Source organism: Sinohyriopsis cumingii, chromosome 11 (genome assembly GCF_028554795.1).
Source record: "Sinohyriopsis cumingii isolate HCF-2022 chromosome 11, ASM2855479v2, whole genome shotgun sequence".
NCBI classification, from domain to species: Eukaryota; Metazoa; Mollusca; class Bivalvia; order Unionida; family Unionidae; genus Sinohyriopsis; species Sinohyriopsis cumingii.
Genome location: NC_142971.1, coordinates 78,668,327 through 78,688,662, shown reverse-complemented (window position 1 = coordinate 78,688,662; position 20,336 = coordinate 78,668,327). Strand labels below are relative to the sequence as shown.

General features: G+C 35.2%; 1 protein-coding gene and 1 pseudogene across 3 annotated transcripts in view; one reads left to right on the top strand and one right to left on the bottom strand.

Moving 5' to 3' along the window:
- LOC149788803 (enoyl-CoA hydratase domain-containing protein 3, mitochondrial-like) overlaps nucleotides 1-20,336 on the bottom strand; it is a 433,692-nt gene that overhangs the window by 354,580 nt on the left and 58,776 nt on the right. The window lies entirely within an intron of this gene.
- LOC149788805 (uncharacterized) overlaps nucleotides 1-20,336 on the top strand; it is a 105,991-nt pseudogene that overhangs the window by 79,263 nt on the left and 6,392 nt on the right. Inside the window, exons 12-15 of the transcript XR_016424252.1 lie at nucleotides 3,687-3,805; nucleotides 12,406-12,569; nucleotides 14,289-14,416; nucleotides 19,511-20,080. The product of XR_016424252.1 is annotated as an uncharacterized LOC149788805 (transcript). The remainder of the gene's footprint in view (nucleotides 1-3,686; nucleotides 3,806-12,405; nucleotides 12,570-14,288; nucleotides 14,417-19,510; nucleotides 20,081-20,336) is intronic.

The following is a 20,336-nucleotide window of genomic DNA, read 5'->3' as shown; positions in this document are numbered from 1 at the left end:
CGTTGTCATCTATATACATATATCTAGAGCACCAGCAAGATCCTGTCCAAGCCCTTGAGCACCACCTGAAACACACAGACACAGGTCATGGTAACTGTACGAGACTCTACGTGTGGAGGCAGGAGAGGATGTCGCTTCTTGAACCCTGTCCTTGTGGCGTAAGTAGGTTATATGCTCTGCTTACTCGGACATCAAACTATCAAAACCACCTGATGAGGATTTTTTCAGCTCATGAAATTACAGCAATATCAGCATGCCTTACCATTAACATGCAAAATTTATATCCAATACATTATAGAAGTTTTTGGCTGGCATGCAGATTCAACTCGCTTGAGTATATATCTCAAGACTTTAACAGAGACATAATCTGAATATTGTTGGTCCTCGGGATGCAGCCCAGATGACCACCAGACCTAGGTAAACTAGCACTTCCTCTTAGCTTCACTAAATTCACCATTTAATTTTGATGTTATGAAGACTTAATTTTCCTAATCTGATAGGGCAGTCATGGATCATGTCAACATAGGCTGTATTGTTTGAAGCAAGAAAATGGGTTATCATTCACATGGGGAATTTAAACGTTCTTACCTAGAAGGATATCCAAACTATAGGTCAGATGCTAAGTATTTCCTCCACATATTACATATTCTGTTGTTAAAGTTATTGGGGAATGTATTGAAAGGAGAAATCAAATTTTGTTGTAAATTATGTTTGACCGGTATTACTTACTTGTCACATGACTTCAAGACCGTACCAGAAAGCCTGCTATGAAATTTAAACAAAACAAAAAAAACATCTATGACAAAATATATATTTATAACCTCTATTGTATAATGATAAACGGGGACACCTGTTCAATCAACTTGCCAATGGTGATCAAATTCAGTCATTTAAGCTGTATCCATCCCACACTGTGAGGATTTAAGTGAAGGATATCCAAACTATAGGTTAGATGCTGGTTATCATTCACATCGGGTATCCAAACGTTCTTCCCTCGAAGGATATCCAAACTATAGGTTAGATGCCGGTTATCATTCACATCGGGAATCCAAATGTTCTTCCCTAGAAGGATATCCATACTATAGGTCAGATGTCGGTTATCATTCACGTGGGGAATTCAAACATTCTTCCCTAAAAGGATATCCAAACTATAGGTCAGATGCCGGTTATCATTCACATGGGGAATTCAAACATTCTTCCCTAAAAGGATATCCAAACTATAGGTCAGATGCTGGTTATCATTTACATGGGGAATTCAAACACTCTTCCCTAGAAGGATATCCAAACTATAGGTCAGATGCTGGTTATCATTCATATGGGGAATTCAAACAGTCTTCCCTAAAAGGATATCCAAACTATAGGTCAGATGCTGGTTATCATTCACGTGGGGAATTCAAACATTCTTCCCTAGAAGGATATCCAAACTATAGGTCAGATGCTGGTTATCATTCACATGGGGAATTCAAACATTCTTCCCTAAAAGGATATCCATACTATAGGTCAGATGCTGGTTATCATTCACATGGGGAATTCAAACATTCGTCCCTAGAAGGATATCCAAACTATAGGTCAGATGCTGGTTATCATTCACATGGGGAATTCAAACATTCGTCCCTAGAAGGATGTCCCCAAACTATAGGTCAGATGCTGGTTATCATTCACATGGGGAATTCAAATGTTCTTCCCTAGAAGGATATCCATACTATAGGTCAGATGCTGGTTATCATTCACATGGGGAATTCAAACGTTCTTCCCTAGAAGGATATCCAAACTGTAGGTCAGATGCTGGTTCTCATTCACATGGGAAATTCAAAGTTCTTCCCTGGAAGGATGTCCAAACTATAGGTTAGATGCTGGTTATCATTCACATGGGGAATTCAAACATTCTTCGCTAGAAGGATATCCAAACTATAGGTCAGATGCTAAGTATTTCCTCCACACATTACATTTTCTGTTGTTAAAGTTATTGGGGAATGTATTGAAAGGAGAAATCAAATTTTGTTGTAAATTATGTTTGACTGGGAGTACTTACTTGTCACATGACTTCAAGACCCTGCCGGAAAGCCTGCTTTGTGAACATCCTCATTACTGGTTTGCTCAGCTTAAAACTAACAACACCAAACAATGACAATGGGGTAGTGGGCAAGAGTTACTGCCCTTTTGTCTGTTTGTTATAGGCATAAAAGATATACATGTATTTTCATATTTTAATAGGGCTGAATTCAGTTGGTAGCAGGCTTACAGATCACTTGAGATTTCTAAGAGAAACATAATTTGCTATACAGCTGCTTTTTTCACATACATCAAGGATTGTTTATATTTTAGAGGTGGCTGTGCTTTTAAGATCATTATAACTGCAAAATATATCCAGTTTATTTTGCAAATGTTTATATACTTGTTTTTGTTGATAGTGTTGGAAACAAACAGCTTATATTGGTATAACATTTGTTCATGAGAATCGGGATTGAGTAATATGTCCATGAGTATGTGGATTGAGTAATGTTTCCATGAGTGTCTGGACTGAGTAATGTGTCAATGAGTATCTGGATTGAGAAATGTTTCCATGAGTATTTGCATTGAGTAGTGTTTCCATGAGCATATGGATTGAGTAATATTTCCATGAGTATCTGGATTGAGTAATATTTCCATGAGTATCTGGATTGAGTAATGTGTCCATGAGTATATGGATTGAGTAATATTTCCATGAGTATCTGGACTGAGTAATGTGTCCATGAGGATCTGGATCGAGTAATGTTTCCATGAGTGTCTGTGTGAGTAATCTGTCCATGAGTATTTGGGTTGAGTAATTTTTCCATGAATGTCTGGAATAAGTAAGCACAGTAGTATCAAGTCATTTAAAAGACTGCTAATCTAACTGAACATATCAAATTTGTTTTGCTTTCAGAATTTGCTTGATTGATAATCTGGTCACTTAGTTCCATATGCAGTAAAGCAGGAAAAGAACTTGCACACATGTGACAGTTGTTAACAAATATTGATATGACAGGATATGAATGAATAAATTGAAATAAACAAAAACTATTAAGTATGCCCAGAGGGAATGGATGGCCAGATAAAGGTAGATAAATTGATTAGGTTATAACAATTAGCACTTGCCAGGATTGTTTATACATAGGACAAAATCACTTGTTCTGGAGTAGTGGTTTGGAAACGTTTACTTGTCCAACTTCATAAATGGATAGTCTGAAATGTTGTGCTACATGATTTGATTAGCACTCATAATTTGGCTGGGGAATTGAAACGCCAATCTTAAAGCATATATAATCTGTATCCAAGAAGGTAAGAAACAATTTTTAATGTATGTTTAATAACTGAGAACTTTTAACACTTGAAGTCCCGAACTTACTTTTTATTCAAGATCATGTAACATCAATGCAATTTATTAAGTGTATTGTATAAAAGACATATATTCGCAGTTTAATAAATTTGCATGAAGTCATTATACAAACGAGCGCAATATAAAATAGTTCCACCTCAATATTTGTTTTGTAGTTGTCACATATGCAGATAAAAATCTTTACAGCTAATTTCTTACTTGGTAAATTTTTGTTGTCAAGGTTTTCATTTGCTTATCTGAAACTATTTTGTATCTTATTTATCACTTTAACAAAGGTAAAAACATTGTATCTCTCTAAATTATATTTACTTATTTGTGTTTGTTTTAGGTGATTCCTCGTAGCCTTGTAGAAGACTTGAGTCAAACAGGTGCTGTTCAGATTTCCACAGATGAACTGGATTTGTTTCTTCAATTCCAACACGACATTGGAACAATCCTTTACTTCAGGTGAGATTGAAATTAGTTCTCCTCTCCAAACAAAACATTATTTTTTACGTTGGGTAATTCTTGAAATTAGAATATATATGGTCATTACAGATATTTTCAGACTGTGTAATTCTTGAAGTAAGATGGTCATTACAGGTATTTACATAAGCATATAAATGTCAGTTATTAGAGATAGGCATTTCTCCTTCAAATATCCCCCAATTACATTAGGTTAGGAATATTACCCTGATATCTAGTGAATCCAGTCCTACCAAAAGATGAAAATCATTTTTTTAAGTCACTCTCAAATAGACAAAGGACAATAAATCTTGCCTATTACCTCCCCTTCCTGTTGCCTTGTTTAATTAGCTTTTAGCTTTGTTGCTATATTTATAACATTGTACATTATACCTCCAACCCAACAATCCAAACTATTTTAGTATTAAATTGGACCGTCCAATGTTCATTTTCGATTTTTTTGTGTGGGACAATTCTTCTTCTGTATACAACAGTTTCTGCCAAATTTGAGTGACTTTGTCACCTTTATGGACTTAGTCTGTTCAACACCAAATTATACCATGGTATTGTTGACATCGTGTTCTCATTGTTGAGGTAGCATGAAACTATTTTTGCTTGCTCTGTTAGTAGCAGAAATGGTTTTATCGAATTAATTACATGCTGCATTGTTCATTTATGCTTTGTTTTCACTTCTTGTATCAATTAGGTAGAAATGTCAACTAAATATATACATGCATATATTCAAAAAATAGGCTAAAAGACATAAAATGTGATAATAAAAAAATTGGATTGCTCCTTTAGTAATGGAGATGATATATTAGTGAGTTAGTAACAGAATTACTAATTTACGCTGTTTTTTCTCATCTTGTGTCCCTTCAGAAATGACAACTAATTGCATAAAATGCCGATTTCAGCACAAGGGAGTCAACCATGAATCTTATTTTGTATTTACTAAGTGTACATCATTTATGACATGCAGCATGTGTAAGAAATGGTCAGAGGAAGTATCGGCTACAATATTAGCGGGTAAGTACCAAGCTGAATTGCTCAGTTATGCTTTGTTTTATCTTCTTGTAATATTTCAGGAGAAATGTCAACTAAATGTATGAAATACAAAGTTCAAAGCAATAGTCCATAAGGCATCAGTGGAAGAAAGACAGAATAAGTCAAGAAAGACAACGTGTATATCCAAAGACAACCTTAAGTTCATTGCTGGCAATTCTCACTCATTGGGGAAGTGTTCCCCAGTATTAGGCAGCCCGATGGGAGTAAGTCTTCTCCTATGTCCGAGCACGGCCATCAGGTCTGTAAGTTGGGATGCATGGAGTTTGTATTGCATCCATTGTATCCAATTGATAATACAACTGCACCATCACAGCATCGGGACCTTTTTGTTGAAATGGTTCAACCAAATATACGTTATTGGGATCTTATTGACAGATCCGTGCATTCAGCCACACTATTTGCAACATAACCTTATTACGGCTGAGATTTCAGCGACCAATCTCTCCATCCAACTAAGCCCTTTCAACTGGCTGGTACCTGCAATAGCCATCCAAGCACATATATGGTTTTGATCTGATCAGACAGTCTGGCAACAAGGATTTTTGGCAATCTTAGTGACAGATCGATCTGTTTAGATCTGCAAATCAGCTTTACTTAGATCTGACCATGTAACGGACTAAATTTAGCCTCAAGGCCACAGTTGAGGACATTTAATGGTTGTTGGCAACCTCAGAATGCCCTCAACCTACTACCACTCCTCAGGACTATAAAGTAAAAGCATCGCCAGATTTCGACAAGGACGAAGAGACACCATCCTTTTCAACTTTTTCCACAATGTGCTAAATTAAGGTGAATAATGACCTGTCTGGTAGAATTGTGGACCCGGGAATTCTAAGGCTTTCCTTTCAGGAAACCATGTAACCTCATAAGGTGTACTGTGTAATGTTTTCTTCAGACAACACAATGTTGGAAGCTTACCTCAGCTGTCATAGAGATATACATGCTCTTACTCTTTGTTTGAAAGTCTGAAACCTCATCTGATCCTCTAAGTCTTTGCAGATCACACTTGGAGTCTGCCATCTTCCAGGCAAAGTAATACATTCTTTTGAATAGCCTGTCCAGTTGGGATCATATTGTCTTCATGTAATGCTCATTGCACCAGTTAGTTGCAGAGGCAATCATTCTGTTATGGGGGAGGCCTATAGCAAACATATGTGCTACAAGACTGAACACCAATCTCTCTCTTGATGTCTGTCCAATGATAGATAAGAAGTCCTGGAGATGAATGCTTTCAGTCTGATATGGGGTCTTGTGTATGCTTACACCTTTCAAACTAATTCTGCATATTCTCCACGTAGGTTCTCCATGACTTGGCTCATTTTGATAACTCCTTGTGACTCCAGTGGTCATGGTTCTGTCATCTACTTCACATGTTTGCAGATGAGCTCAGGAGATTACCACAGACAAAGGATCTACTGTTGTAGCAAAGTGGTTACCTATTGTACAACAATCCACAGATTCTCCAGCTTCACCTTTGGCTCATCGCTAATGATCTATATGCCAGTACAAGTTTTCCAACAAGGATGTAAACTTCATTGCCCAGATATAGCAGCAGTCCATTTCCATTTAATGCTACCAGTTGGAGAATCTTTAGTACATGGTGCAGTAGGAAACACCTTGGTCCAAGCTGTACCTCTTTAAATGCATTTGCAGACTTGAAAGATATAGGGCAGAAATTCCTAACACTAAAGTTTTCTAGCAGTTCTGCTGATGGGTAGGACCCTTATCTTTATCATCTTATCAGGTATTTCAAGCTGCAGAGATTTGCGACTGGTTCATTAAGGCCTAAATGGAACCTTTCATGTCTTTGAAGAGAAGAAATAAAATTCTTGCTTTGTCAGTGGACCTGATTTTTTATGGTTCATTGGTAACATTAATTTGGATTTTCTTCATTGCCAACCTGGAATTCTGAGTAAGAATCAACTACTTTGAGTAGTTCCTCTTTCTACTGAGTTTCCAAGTGTATACCATGTCTGTGCTGGGTATTATCAAGATAGGTTAGTGTTGCACAGATATGGCTTTAAGATTTATCTGGCTTCTGTGAGAAAAGGAAAGGTCAAAATTGGCTCAAATGCTCCTCTACATTTTGGCAGCCACCAGTTACAGGTTGAGGTTGAGTGACATCACTGCGAAGAATACTTATCAGTTTCTCATAGAAAGGGATCTTGTTTTCATGAGAATTAAATCCCATGTAGTTATGGTTGTTGCTGCATCATAGGACTACATTAATCACTCATCTTGGAATGATATGAGAGCTTCCTTCTTGCAGTCTCTCTATACTGTTTCATCCTTTTACATTTTGTTTCATGCACCAGATAGAAAGCATTTACTCATAGGTCCAATCATGATAGAACAACATATGACCAAGCCGTCTTGTTGGTAGGGAACACTCTTAAAGTAAAGATTAGTGGATTTGTTTTCTTTTACAAATTTTTCTTCTCAGGACATCAGCCTTTTTCTCTCTTGTAAATTTGCAATATTATTAAAGTATGTATTGTAATATCAAACTAGTATTTTTGGAATAAAATCAATTTTAATTATTTAATGCCTACCAACTATCGCTGCAAATATTTGTCCTCCCTCTACTAGATGCCTTTGTCCAGTAATCAACAGAGAAATATACTCTTTATGCTTGGACTGACTAAGGAATTAGACTGGGATTATGCTCTTTTAAATGCTGGATTCCTATGATGAAGTATTTAGGTTGAACTGGGGATGCATCCTTGTAAATGAAAGCAATGAAATAGTAACAGTTTAATATTCCATATTGAAAATTAGTTTTACACCCAAGATATCAAAATTTCATCTGGAAATAATACTTGGAAAAGGTATGGAAATGTTTGCTTTTTATAAAGTGTTGGAAACCGAGATGTGAAGAACACATGGTATAGCTTAGAGTTTTTAGTATTGGTTTTATGTATGAGGTACTCGTAACAATCGCTTTTGTTAATTATCAGTTAGTTCAGTGTCTTTGGTGCATAACATAATTTTTGTTAAACATTGTAAAATTGCAGGAAACAAATTGCTTTGAATTGGATGCTGCCATATTGAAAAATATTCAGTTTTTGAAAAGATTTTCATATAAGCTGTGTCTTGTCAGTGTGTGAAAATTACATTTTACATCAAAGAGACCAAGTAACAGTTGGTGAGACTGTGTAATGTGTGTCAATAAATTGGATTCCATTTCCTGCAGATGATGTGTGTGATGGAATCACATGTATAAAATTAGAAAGCTATACATCGTTACGGGGTAGCCTTAGCTGTTAACTTGGTGACAGTTCAATGACTCACTATACTTTACATGGTCAGTAAACTCTCATTAGAGTAAAGGCCCAGTTAAAATTAGACCTTAACTCCAAGAGGTATCTGTCAGTCTGTGTCATAAAGTGGGGAATCCTTACAGTAAGAATGGGACTAGGGATGAAATGCAGACTCTAACTTAATTTCCATCTTGTTTATTAATTGTCACAAACTTGTGTGACATTAAAATTTCAAGTCTTAAATTTTAAATGCATTGCTTACAAATAATAATTCTTTGATTTAATATCACAGTGGTAGTGTGCAGATGGACAAACGTACATAATTTAAGTAACAGTTTTTATGACAGAAGTTGATATTGACATTTATTACTGTCAAAGTTTAATGTTCAGATGTTATATTACAATTATTGTTTAGTCACAAACATTGAAACTTTGTTTAATATTTCATTAAATTGATATAGGTTAATTTCAAATAGAGCCTTGATACACACTCAGTAGCTATAACAATAATAACGAACAACATATGTACAAAGCCTTGAGAAACACCCAACAGTTTTACAATATAACAAATAACTATTGGAAAGAGCCTTGAGAAACACACATTTTCTTTATATTCAAACCTGCGCTTATTATTACTGTTGTTATTATTATTATTATAGTTCGCATTTCTGTTCAATTGTAATAAACATTATTATTTGAACAAAATCTGCAAGAATCCCTTGATCTAACCTCACATGATCTTGAAAATACTGCCTGAATACTATCTAACTGGTCAAGAATCCCTTTACTTGACCTCACAGGATCATGAAAATACTGCCTGAATACAATTTAACTGGTCAAGAATCTCTGGACTTGACCTCACAGGATCATGAAAATACTGCCTGAATACTATTTAACTGGTCAAGAATCCCTTGACTTGATCTCACATTGTCTTGAAAATACTGCCTGAATACTATTCAACTGGTCAAGAATCCCTTGACTTGACCTCACAGGATCATGAAAATACTGCCTGAATACTATTTAACTGGTCAAGAATCCCTTGACTTGACCTCACAGGATCATGAAAATACTGCCTGAATACTATTTAACTGGTCAAGAATCCCTTGACTTGACCTCACAGGATTATGAAAATACTGCCTGAATACTATTTAACTGGTCAAGAATCCCTTGACTTGACCTCACAGGATCATGAAAATACTGCCTGAATACTATTTAACTGGTCAAGAATCCCTTGACTGGACCTCACAGGATCATGAAAATACTGCCTGAATACTATTTAACTGGTCAAGAATCCCTTGACTTGACCTCACAGGATCATGAAAATACTGCCTGAATACAATTTAACTGGTCAAGAAACCCTTGACTTGATCTCACAGGATCATGAAAATACTGCCTGAATACTATTTAACTGGTCAAGAATCCCTTGACTTGACCTCACAGGATCATGAAAATACTGCCTGAATACTATTTAAATGGTCAAGAATTCCTTGACTTGACCTCACAGGATCATGAAAATACTGCCTGAATACAATTTAACTGGTCAAGAATCCCTTGACTTGACCTCACAGGATCATGAAAATACTGCCTGAATACAATTTAACTGGTCAAGAATCCCTTGACTTGATCTCACATTGTCTTGAAAATACTGCCTGAATACTATTTCACTAATCAAGAATCCCTTGACTTGACCTCACAGGATCATGAAAATACTGCCTGAATACTATTTAACTGGTCAAGAATCCCTTGACTTGACCTCACAGGATCATGAAAATACTGCCTGAATACAATTTAACTGGTCAAGAATCCCTTGACTTGATCTCACATTGTCTTGAAAATACTGCCTGAATACTATTTCACTAATCAAGAATCCCTTGACTTGACTTCATATTGTCTTAAAAATACTGCCTGAATACTATTTATCAAGAATCCCTTGACTTGACCTCACAGGATCATGAAAATACTGCCTGAATAATAGTTAACTGATCAAGAATCCCTTGACATGACCTCACAGGATCATGAAAATACTGTCTGAATACTATTTAACTGGTCAAGAATCCCTTGACTTGACCTCACAGGATCATGAAAATACTGCCTGAATACTATTTAACTGGTCAAGAATCCCTTGACTTGACCTCACAGGATTATGAAAATACTGCCTGAATACTATTTAACTGGTCAAGAATCCCTTGACTTGACCTCACAGGATCATGAAAATACTGCCTGAATACTATTTAACTGGTCAAGAATCCCTTGACCTGACCTCACAGGATCATGAAAATACTGCCTGAATACAATTTAACTGGTCAAGAATCCCTTGACTTGATCTCACATTGTCTTGAAAATACTGCCTGAATACTATTTCACTAATCAAGAATCCCTTGACTTGACTTCATATTGTCTTAAAAATACTGCCTGAATACTATTTATCAAGAATCCCTTGACTTGATCTCACAGGATCATGAAAATACTGCCTGAATAATAGTTAACTGATCAAGAATCCCTTGACATGACCTCACAGGATCATGAAAATACTGTCTGAATACTATTTAACTGGTCAAGAATCCCTTGACTTGACCTCACAGGATCATGAAAATACTGCCTGAATACTATTTAACTGGTCAAGAATCCCTTGACTTGACCTCACAGGATCATGAAATTACTGCCTGAATACTATTTAACTGGTCAAGAATCCCTTGACTTGATCTCACAGGATCATGAAAATACTGCCTGAATACTATTTAACTGGTCAAGAATCCCTTGACTTAACCTCACAGGATCATGAAAATACTGCCTGAATACTATTTAACTGGTCAAGAATCCCTTGACTTGACCTCACAGGATCATGAAAATACTGCCTGAATACAATCTAACTGGTCAAGAATCCCTTGACTTGATCTCACATTGTCTTGAAAATACTGCCTGAATACTATTTCACTAATCAAGAATCCCTTGACTTGACTTCATATTGTCTTAAAAATACTGCCTGAATACTATTTATCAAGAATCCCTTGACTTGACCTCACAGGATCATGAAAATACTGCCTGAATAATAGTTAACTGATCAAGAATCCCTTGACATGACCTCACAGGATCATGAAAATACTGCCTGAATACTATTTAACTGGTCAAGAATCCTTTGACTTGACCTCAGAAGATCATGAGAATACTGCCTGAATACTATTTAACTGATCAAGCATATATTAAGCTAAAGATGCTGATTTAAAACAATAAAAATGAATGAATACATATCCAGAAAGGTTTTTGTACACAGATGTAGAGTTCAAAACTTAGTTTTAGACCTGACCAAATTTTACTATATAACAACGGTATTTTCTTTGCATTTATTTATTTAGATACCATGAGATAACTATGAATTCTGATTCACAGAAAATAATAAAAGAAAAGAGTTACCATTTCATTGCACACTTCTTTATATGGTATTCTTAGTGAAAACTAAAATAGTAAAAGATTATTCCACTCTGTCTAAACAAACTGACAAGGCTTTTGTACCTCCTGCAGAATTCTACGCTTGGCATGGAAACTTTTGCCGCTCACTGGGTAGCAAACGCAGGGAAAAAAATCTGCTTGCATGCTTGCAGGGGGCAACTGTACTTTGTTATTGATAGCAACAAAACTACACTTTAATTAACAATTGTAATTAAAAAGCTATATAACAAAGAGTGTTAGCTAAGTGTGCATACACAACAAATTTATTTCTCAATAGTCAAAATTTTGCAATACAAACACAAAATTAAATATGAGTGATGTCATAAGCAGCCAATCATCATTAAGCGAGATAATAATAGGAATGTTCCAAATGTGCAAAATTTGAAAATGAGGCTAATACCTAGTATAGTAACACATTTGTTGCCGGTATAGTAAGATCGAGAAATTAAAGAGTTCAGTGGATGAACTATGATCACTTTATATTGGAATATGAAATATATCCGGGAATCATGCCAATAATCATTTGGTATTGAATAACATTAGGTACTGATGAATAAATTAATATTGACTGTCAATGTTGACAACACCCACCCACCTAGCTATGATGTCATAACCCCATAGAGGCTCTAGTATTAGTAATACCGTTTAGGCTGTGTTACCACTGGAGGCTTTACGATAAATGAACTTAATTTTAGACTGTTTTTCTTTTTTCTTTTTTAAATAGAAGCTAGACTTACTGCCCATCGCAATATAGATTGCATCGGTAAAGGTTCTAGTTACTGGACATCATTTAATAGTAGACAACACATTTTTTCTATTTAACATTAACAGCATGGAAATATTGAAAGACAAGATTATATTGGACCCGCAGTGGATGATTGATGCCCTCAAGTCCCTCATCACTGCTGAAATGTTTGTCCTGAGAAGTATCCCAGCTGTCGCTGACAAGTGGACTGCGTTTAAAGAGAGTGGAAAACTGTTTCCAGAACTAATTGGTTTGAAATTTTCTTATCTTGTGTCAAAGCATAAGCTACTTATTATTTAAGCTCATTATTATAGTCCATACCTGAAAACCAAATATTCAATATGTTTCTTAATATCCACTGCATCATTGATAAATAATTACATTGAAAAGTATTGCCCTCTCAAAAGTTGGCACATGTATTACCTCCCCCTGATACGGATGCAGTAATGACATCACATATGTATTATCTCCCCTGATATGTTTGAAGCATTCAGATATCACTCAGGTATTTCCCACCTCTGATACGTATGAAGTATCACTTGAACAAAGAACTCTCTTTTTGTAGAAATTATAGAGTATAGTATTGCGATACATTGTGAAATAAACAAAGATCAAAAGGAAATTTAAGAAATAAAAAATCTAATAATTACTAATGCTGTAAGCATAGTTATTATTCCCCTGATCATAAAAGTTAATAATGAACATTATTGGAAGTAATTATGAAAATACTATGCATTCGAACATATAAGCATGATCTCAGCATATTTTCACATTTTTATATTATAAGCCACATTGAACAAATGAAAAGTCTAAATATTTATAGTGAAAATTATCAAAATAACTCTTGGAAAATGAACTGCAGTTCTTTGAAATGATACATGGGGACCCTGTCCCCTTTAATTGTAATTCCTTATCACATGATATTTCACCATAATCAATACATGGGTGACCCAACCCCTTTAAATTGTAACCCCTTTTGTCCTCACATGACATTTCACCATGATCAATACATTGAAGACCCTGCCTCTTTTATTTGTAACCCCTTATCTCCTTACATAATATTTAACCATGATCAACACATGGGGGACCCCATCCCATTTAATCATCACTCTTTAACTCCTTAAATGTGATATGTTTAAATCCTTTAGTCAGCATTGAAATTGATTTATAAAGATTTGATTTCTTGTAATATACTTGCAAGTAAGATAATTCAGCGTTGCGGCTCATCAGAAAGCTCTTATAAGAAATTCCCAGTTTGACACCGTATAATTAAGTAATCATGATTTTCCTGCAGTTTTCTTTATTAAGAAATTATTAAAAGGAAAACAATAACCTTTTCATATTTTTGTCACAGTGTGTGACCATTTACTGCAGAGAATCTGTTAATTGTATCTGAAATGACCATGCAATCAATGAACATCTACATTAGTGACAGGTCAGTTTGTTCTAAAATGATATGGTACATAACAGCAATCTGGGCCTTGGTCAAGGGAAGTAATGCAGTTGGTAATTTTAGATAGTTCAATTAGTTATTAATTTTAGTGGTAAATTTCAGGTATATGCTTGAAGTAACTTTAACTACAGAAATCTTCAATCTACACAATGTTGTACTGAAAGGTTGAAAAAGTAACATCTTGAAGATTTTCTCCATAATTGACCTGTACATTTCCTCTTAGTCTAAGTAACTTGATAAAAGTTGTTATATCTCTTCCTCTTGAATGGCCGTATCTCAGTGGGGTTCCTGTGACGTTTAATTGACTGTTTAAAAAAATGTTACCAACCAGACTTCCAACATAGGCACCACAACAACCATCTTAAAAATATTATTGCTACACCAAAACTATTTTAAGTGGATCATTGTATTGATAGGCCCACATATGCCTCCTGTTTATTCTTATTATTGGTATATAACAAACTACATTGTTGATATTTTATTCTTCTGTAGCAACTTTGTTTATCTCATTTTAAGATGCTCTCTGGACAAAAGAGAAAAATCCAGACTTCCATGACAACAAGACACATATTTTGCGGCTCATGGAACAGATGAACATCATTGCAAAGCCAAAGTCATGGAGTGAGGATTCGTTGGAAACAAAGGTCAGTTCATACTATAACGCTAAATTTGCTTACAACTACAGAGGCAGCAAGTAATGTGTAAGACTGGCTTCTGTGTGAAACAATGAGTATTACACAGTGTGTAACGTGTAAGACTGGCTTCTGTGTGAAACAATGAGTATTACACTGTATAATGTGTAAGACTGGCTTCTATGTGAAACAATGAGTATTACACAGTGTGTAACATGTAAGACTGGCTTCTGTGTGAAACAATGAGTATTACACTGTGTAATGTGTAAGACTGGCTTCTGTGTGAAACAATGAGTTTTACACAGTGTGTAATGTCTAAGACTGGCTTCAGTGTGAAGCAATGAGTATTACACAGTGCTTAAATAAAAATGCTTACAGTGTTTAAGTAGAAATTACAACAGTGATTAAATAAAAATTCTTACAGTGTTTAAATAGAAATTACAACAGTGATTAAATAAAAATTCTTACAGTGTTTAAATAGAAATTACAACAGTATTTAAATAAAACTGCTGATTGTCAGGTCTTTTTTATTGAACTTAAGTTATCAGGATTTTACATGTCTGAATTGTACATGTTCCACTACATTTCCACCTGATCAGGTGTATGGGTCATCACCTTAAGGTCATTTTCCATCCTGAGCTTTATTCATGTTCCTTTACTTGGACACAACATACACGCACACACTCATTCACACACTGACACTTAAACTGTATTGTATGGAAGAAACACTCATTTACATGTCCCAAGGTGTTTTACATTGCCTGTTTGTTTCATTGAAGCAGAAGTAAAGAATAACTAAGAAGTGAAACCCAAAGTTGACAGAAGTATCCACTTTTTCTTAAACTCCTCAGTTCTGTTCTTCACATTGGCGACATATTTTTCCAGTGTTTAAATAAAAACTTTGTTTATCAGGCCCTCCTGCTGTGCTTAAGGAACACATTAAAGGGTGTGCCAGATTAATGTAATTGGTAAAAATATTTGTTGAAAAATAATTCTTGGGGGAAAAGACATAGAAAAGATAATAAAACAACAGCTGAGTGAATTACATGGTTCTAACTAGTTAACATGTCAGTTGAATATTGGAATGAAGGCAGGAATCAAACAGACAATTATCTTGATTTGACTAGTAATATGTAAAGAAACCATTGGCCAAGCATAAAATTTGCAGGCTGATGTTTAACATACTGGAGATTGATCTAACCAATATTTATCACCCAACATATTTTATATCTGTGTAGTTTCATGAGCTGATAATTGAATTACTTTGCCTCACATGATTACTTTGGTGTCGGTGTTAAATTCCATCTCTAGATCTTCTGACATGACTGAACCTGAGTTTAAAACCTTTTGCACATTTTATTAAATGCCATTTTATCTCCTGCTCATTAGATTTGGAGTATAATATCATTATAGGCGCTCATCTTTATGTAACTAAATACAGTACGCACATTGTGGATATAAGGAACTCCATGTTTTAATAGCTAAGTCAATCATCCCAAGTTTGGGTCTGTCATGGACTAGTATAGTGGTCATTGTGGATGACCACATCATGACTGAGATTGAATAAGTTTTATTCTCCCCCAACCTTTTTTGTGGGGAGGCAGCAATGTATTTATAGAATTATGTAACACAGGATATCCATTACATCACATGGAACATTGTTGTCATTTATCCTACAGTAGACAGTGCACATGCTGTTTTGAGCTGTGCACAATGTTTTTTTGATATTCAGAGACTCTCTCACTAAGCATGCATTAACATAAACTTGTTGTATGGTATGAAGGAGAAATTTCTGGGAGAGATCCACTGGATAACACTTCTGTACCAAATAAACATATAACACATTGACCCTCTGTGTAACACTTTTGTACCAAATATAAATATGACATAATGACCAACTGTATTACCCACCCCTGACATGTATGCAGAATTGAAATCACACTGTGTCAAACATACATGTACATATGATACATTGACCCAATAACTGAATAGCATAATACTTCTGGACACAATATACATATGACACACTACCTTAAAACTGCTTACAGATCAGGTATTTCATTACCAAAATGACGATGAATCGTTGGTATGTTCTTTTAAAATTGTATAATTTTTTTTGCAATAGCAGTTAATTTCTCCTGGGCTACATAATCATTGTTATTGTCTTATCATCATCATCATCATCATCATCTCTTAAAATTGAACTGAAATGATTGCTCTTATCTGTTAAAAGATGAATCGAGTCAGTTCTTGTGATTGTATATCTAGGTCTGTTCTTGAACAGTACAGTTGAAAATAAAATCTTCTAAAATTAAAAATCAGAAAATCTAGTGGCAAATTGTAATTATGCTTCTGTATGACAGACTTTAAAAAAATATTTCTTGTTTATTGATTGGTTATTGATTGTAGTACACTTGATCCAGATGCTTTGTCAAGAAACATTGATGCATTTTCAGATTCTGTCTTTTAAAATATTTATCAGTCTATGGACATCTCCAGATATCATTAAATGTATCTTGAATAATAGATAGTTTAGTCAGATCAATAGACACTGTTATAGAAAACTAAACATTGTGTGAGCCACAACTGTAAAAGTTTTGGAATCATGTGATGCAGGTGTACTCATGGTTTCTCCATCTCATATGCTAAACCCAACAGTTGAGAGAAGTTACTAACACATAAATCAATAACACACTGATGATGACTTTTCATTAGATAAATGTAAGAAAAATGTAATTGATAACATTTGTAGGCTTATAGATGATCACCAAGATCAAAATTGATTAACTCATACACAGTTGGCAAAAATGATGAATAACTACCACTGTGGCTGATTTAGTTTGGCATGGTTTTTTGGGGTATATTGCCATTTTTCAGCACATGATAGGCTCGACATGGCAGACAGTATATTTGAAGGAGGAAGAGTCCTGAAAGACCATCAACCCACGTTGGTCAATATGACACTGACATAGGTGAGATCTGAGTGATCTGTAAAGGCGAATATCTTAGACTAATCGGGCAGGTGGGGCTCCTGTTGATTTGGGTTTTATGTCTCTCCAACACCCTAGGTCAATTAGAGATGAGACCTCAGGTTGCTGGTTGATCATTATAGGTTTCACACCAATTTTAACACTTTATATGAAGCCAGTTTTATTGTCAGAGGAAACCCAAAGTACTTTTTCAGGCACCAAATACCACCTTGGTAGAACCAATGAACTTCTGCAAGTAACTGGCAACATTTTATATCTGAGTTGGATACCACTCTGCAATGGAAGTCCAACAAACCTATAGCACAAATCAAATACTAAGGACTAGAAGTGGGAGATCACACCTGCTACTCCTGGATTCAAAGTCCAAAATGTCACTGAAATAAAACAAATTATGCAGTGGAATATATGCTCTTCAAGAATTCAGTATAGGTTACTTGCAGTCAGCTGTCATTAAGTCAATTATGTTCCCAACCCAGCATGAACAGAGATTCTGCCAGGCCATATGATTTTAGTCTTTTTTGCAAAAATGATAAAGAGTCACACAAATGATAAAACCTAGTAAGAAAAGTTTGTGAAAGTTATCTGTGCTACCCATGGTTTCTCCTATTCAAAGCACAGATTTTTAATTTTCAGTAGTTAAATTAGATTGATCAGATCATTGTGTTTCTTTGCCTTTTCTCCTTGATCTCAATTAATCAAATATTAATGGAGAATATTGTTTGAATACAAGCACCTTTATGATGGAGATCTGTTGGTGCATTGCATTTATTATAAATGTATTTTGATGGAAATATTTCCTGGAGTAGTATGGTAAATTGATCCAAGGATCATTAATTTGGGAAATTCTAATGCACAACAGCAATGTGTCGTGTTGAATCAAAAGATAACTGCTTTCTTTAGGAATGTCGGCAAGGTGAAAAGATCATCTGTTAAAGTCCCAATGCTGCCGTTATGTGCAAAAGTCATATATGCCAAATCATCTGAATAAGACTGAATCTTGAAAGAGGATGGTCATAAACATTGTTGGGATCCGTTAAAATCAGATAAAATCGAGGTTTCTTCACATCATGAGCCATGTAATTTCTTCCTCCAACTGAGACACTATGCCATTTTTCACTTATGTACGAAATTAATCCAATGTTGATTGGCTATATCCATTGTTCAACCAATTTCAGTTGATAGTAAACATAAGTAACCAACACCACGCTATGTTGGATTGTCATCAGCCTAAGTTAAACCCTTCTAAATAATCCAGCACCCCATCTGATCACTAATATTCACTCTAGTCTTACTTTTATCTATTGCATGCATTTTTTTCTCAGATCCATTTTAAAAATCAGGCATGCCTCATCTAATCTCTTCTAAAATCAATGTGTGTGCCACATCCAAGTGTTGTTATTATTTGATCTCTCAGTAATGGAATTTGTCAAATGTATCATATCACTACTTTTGGAGCTGTCCTAAATAATAACAGAATTACTAGCGACTACGTTGCCTGGATTTAGGGGCAGCACCTTTTAATTCTAAACTGAATATCTGAACAGCGCTTAAACCTAACATTTCAAAGAACAGTTTATGTCAGATGGACTTTCTAGCAAATCATTTCCTTCCTTCCCATCTTTAGTTGGATTGGAAGAAAGGTGAAATTTATGGTAAACAGCGGAACTGGGGCTTTAAGGACAAAGGTAGGGGGCATGATATACTGCATGGTTTCTGCCAATTGAGAATGCCACAGAATGCAATGGTATAGAAATAACCAGACTGATGTCATTTACTATGGTTACAGCTGTACAGAAAATCTAATCCATAAACAGAAAAATCCAAAGAAAAATGTGTGAACTGTGTTTTGGGTAGATATCATTAAAAAAGATCATGAATATATTCATACTGGCCATAATTGGATCATCTATCACAGTAGTAAGAAAGTTTCAGAGTATCTGTGAAACAAAATCTTATGTAGATATATAATTCAGATTTTGTTGCATGGTGTTTTGTAGGAAAATTAGTCCATTCCCTATTACACTTTCATATGAACCAATGTTCTGGCAAATTAAATATTTTCATCTTTGCTGAATATACTTACTAAAATTGGAAACATTTATTTATATATTTTTAGGAGGAAAAGTATTTCCTTGCCCCGTGCATGCTTCGCCAGACAACACCAGAAGACGTTATCTCCCCTGAGTCAAATCCCCAGATCAAGAGCTCATCAATCCTGTGCTGCATGTTTACAGGAAAATTCTTACCGTTACCAATTTTCCATAGGCTTCTTGCTGCCTGTATAACCCGCTGGCCCATTGCCCAAAGGAACGTGGAAAAGCTGATCTTCTGTGGCTGCTGCATTTTTGAAATTGACCATACTCATAGACTGATTCTTCATATCAGGGAATATGTTATTTTCATAAGAGTTACGAAATTGAGTAACGAAGATGAAACTCCTGACCAAGATGTGTGTATCGAAGTAAGGCTGTTCATTGATACCAATCTGTCCAAAATAATTGGATGTCTTGGTTCAGCCCTGAAGTATGAATGGTACATTCAGTGTCCACAATCTAAGGGAGACAATTTGGATTCTATGTTCCCTGAGTCAGAACTACAGAAGTGGAAAGAATTACCCTGTTATTTTCATGACATGGGTCACATGGTGTCATCGAGTGATGTGCTGAAATTCTGGTGCAAGGATCAGGTAAGAAGATACTTGTCATAGGATGACAAGTTATAACAAAACAAAAATATATTTATTTGTGCTCCTAAAACAGTGATCTTTCTCTGAACAGAGTATGAAAATAAGTATGTATAAATATTGAGTTACATTTCTAAATCAAGGATCTCATTTTGAATATGTTTCTAAAACAATAATCGTGTTTAAACAGTACCTAGGGCAGATTTTATAATGACTGAGATTCATGTGTATTAGACATGTAATCTGTTAAGGGCATGTG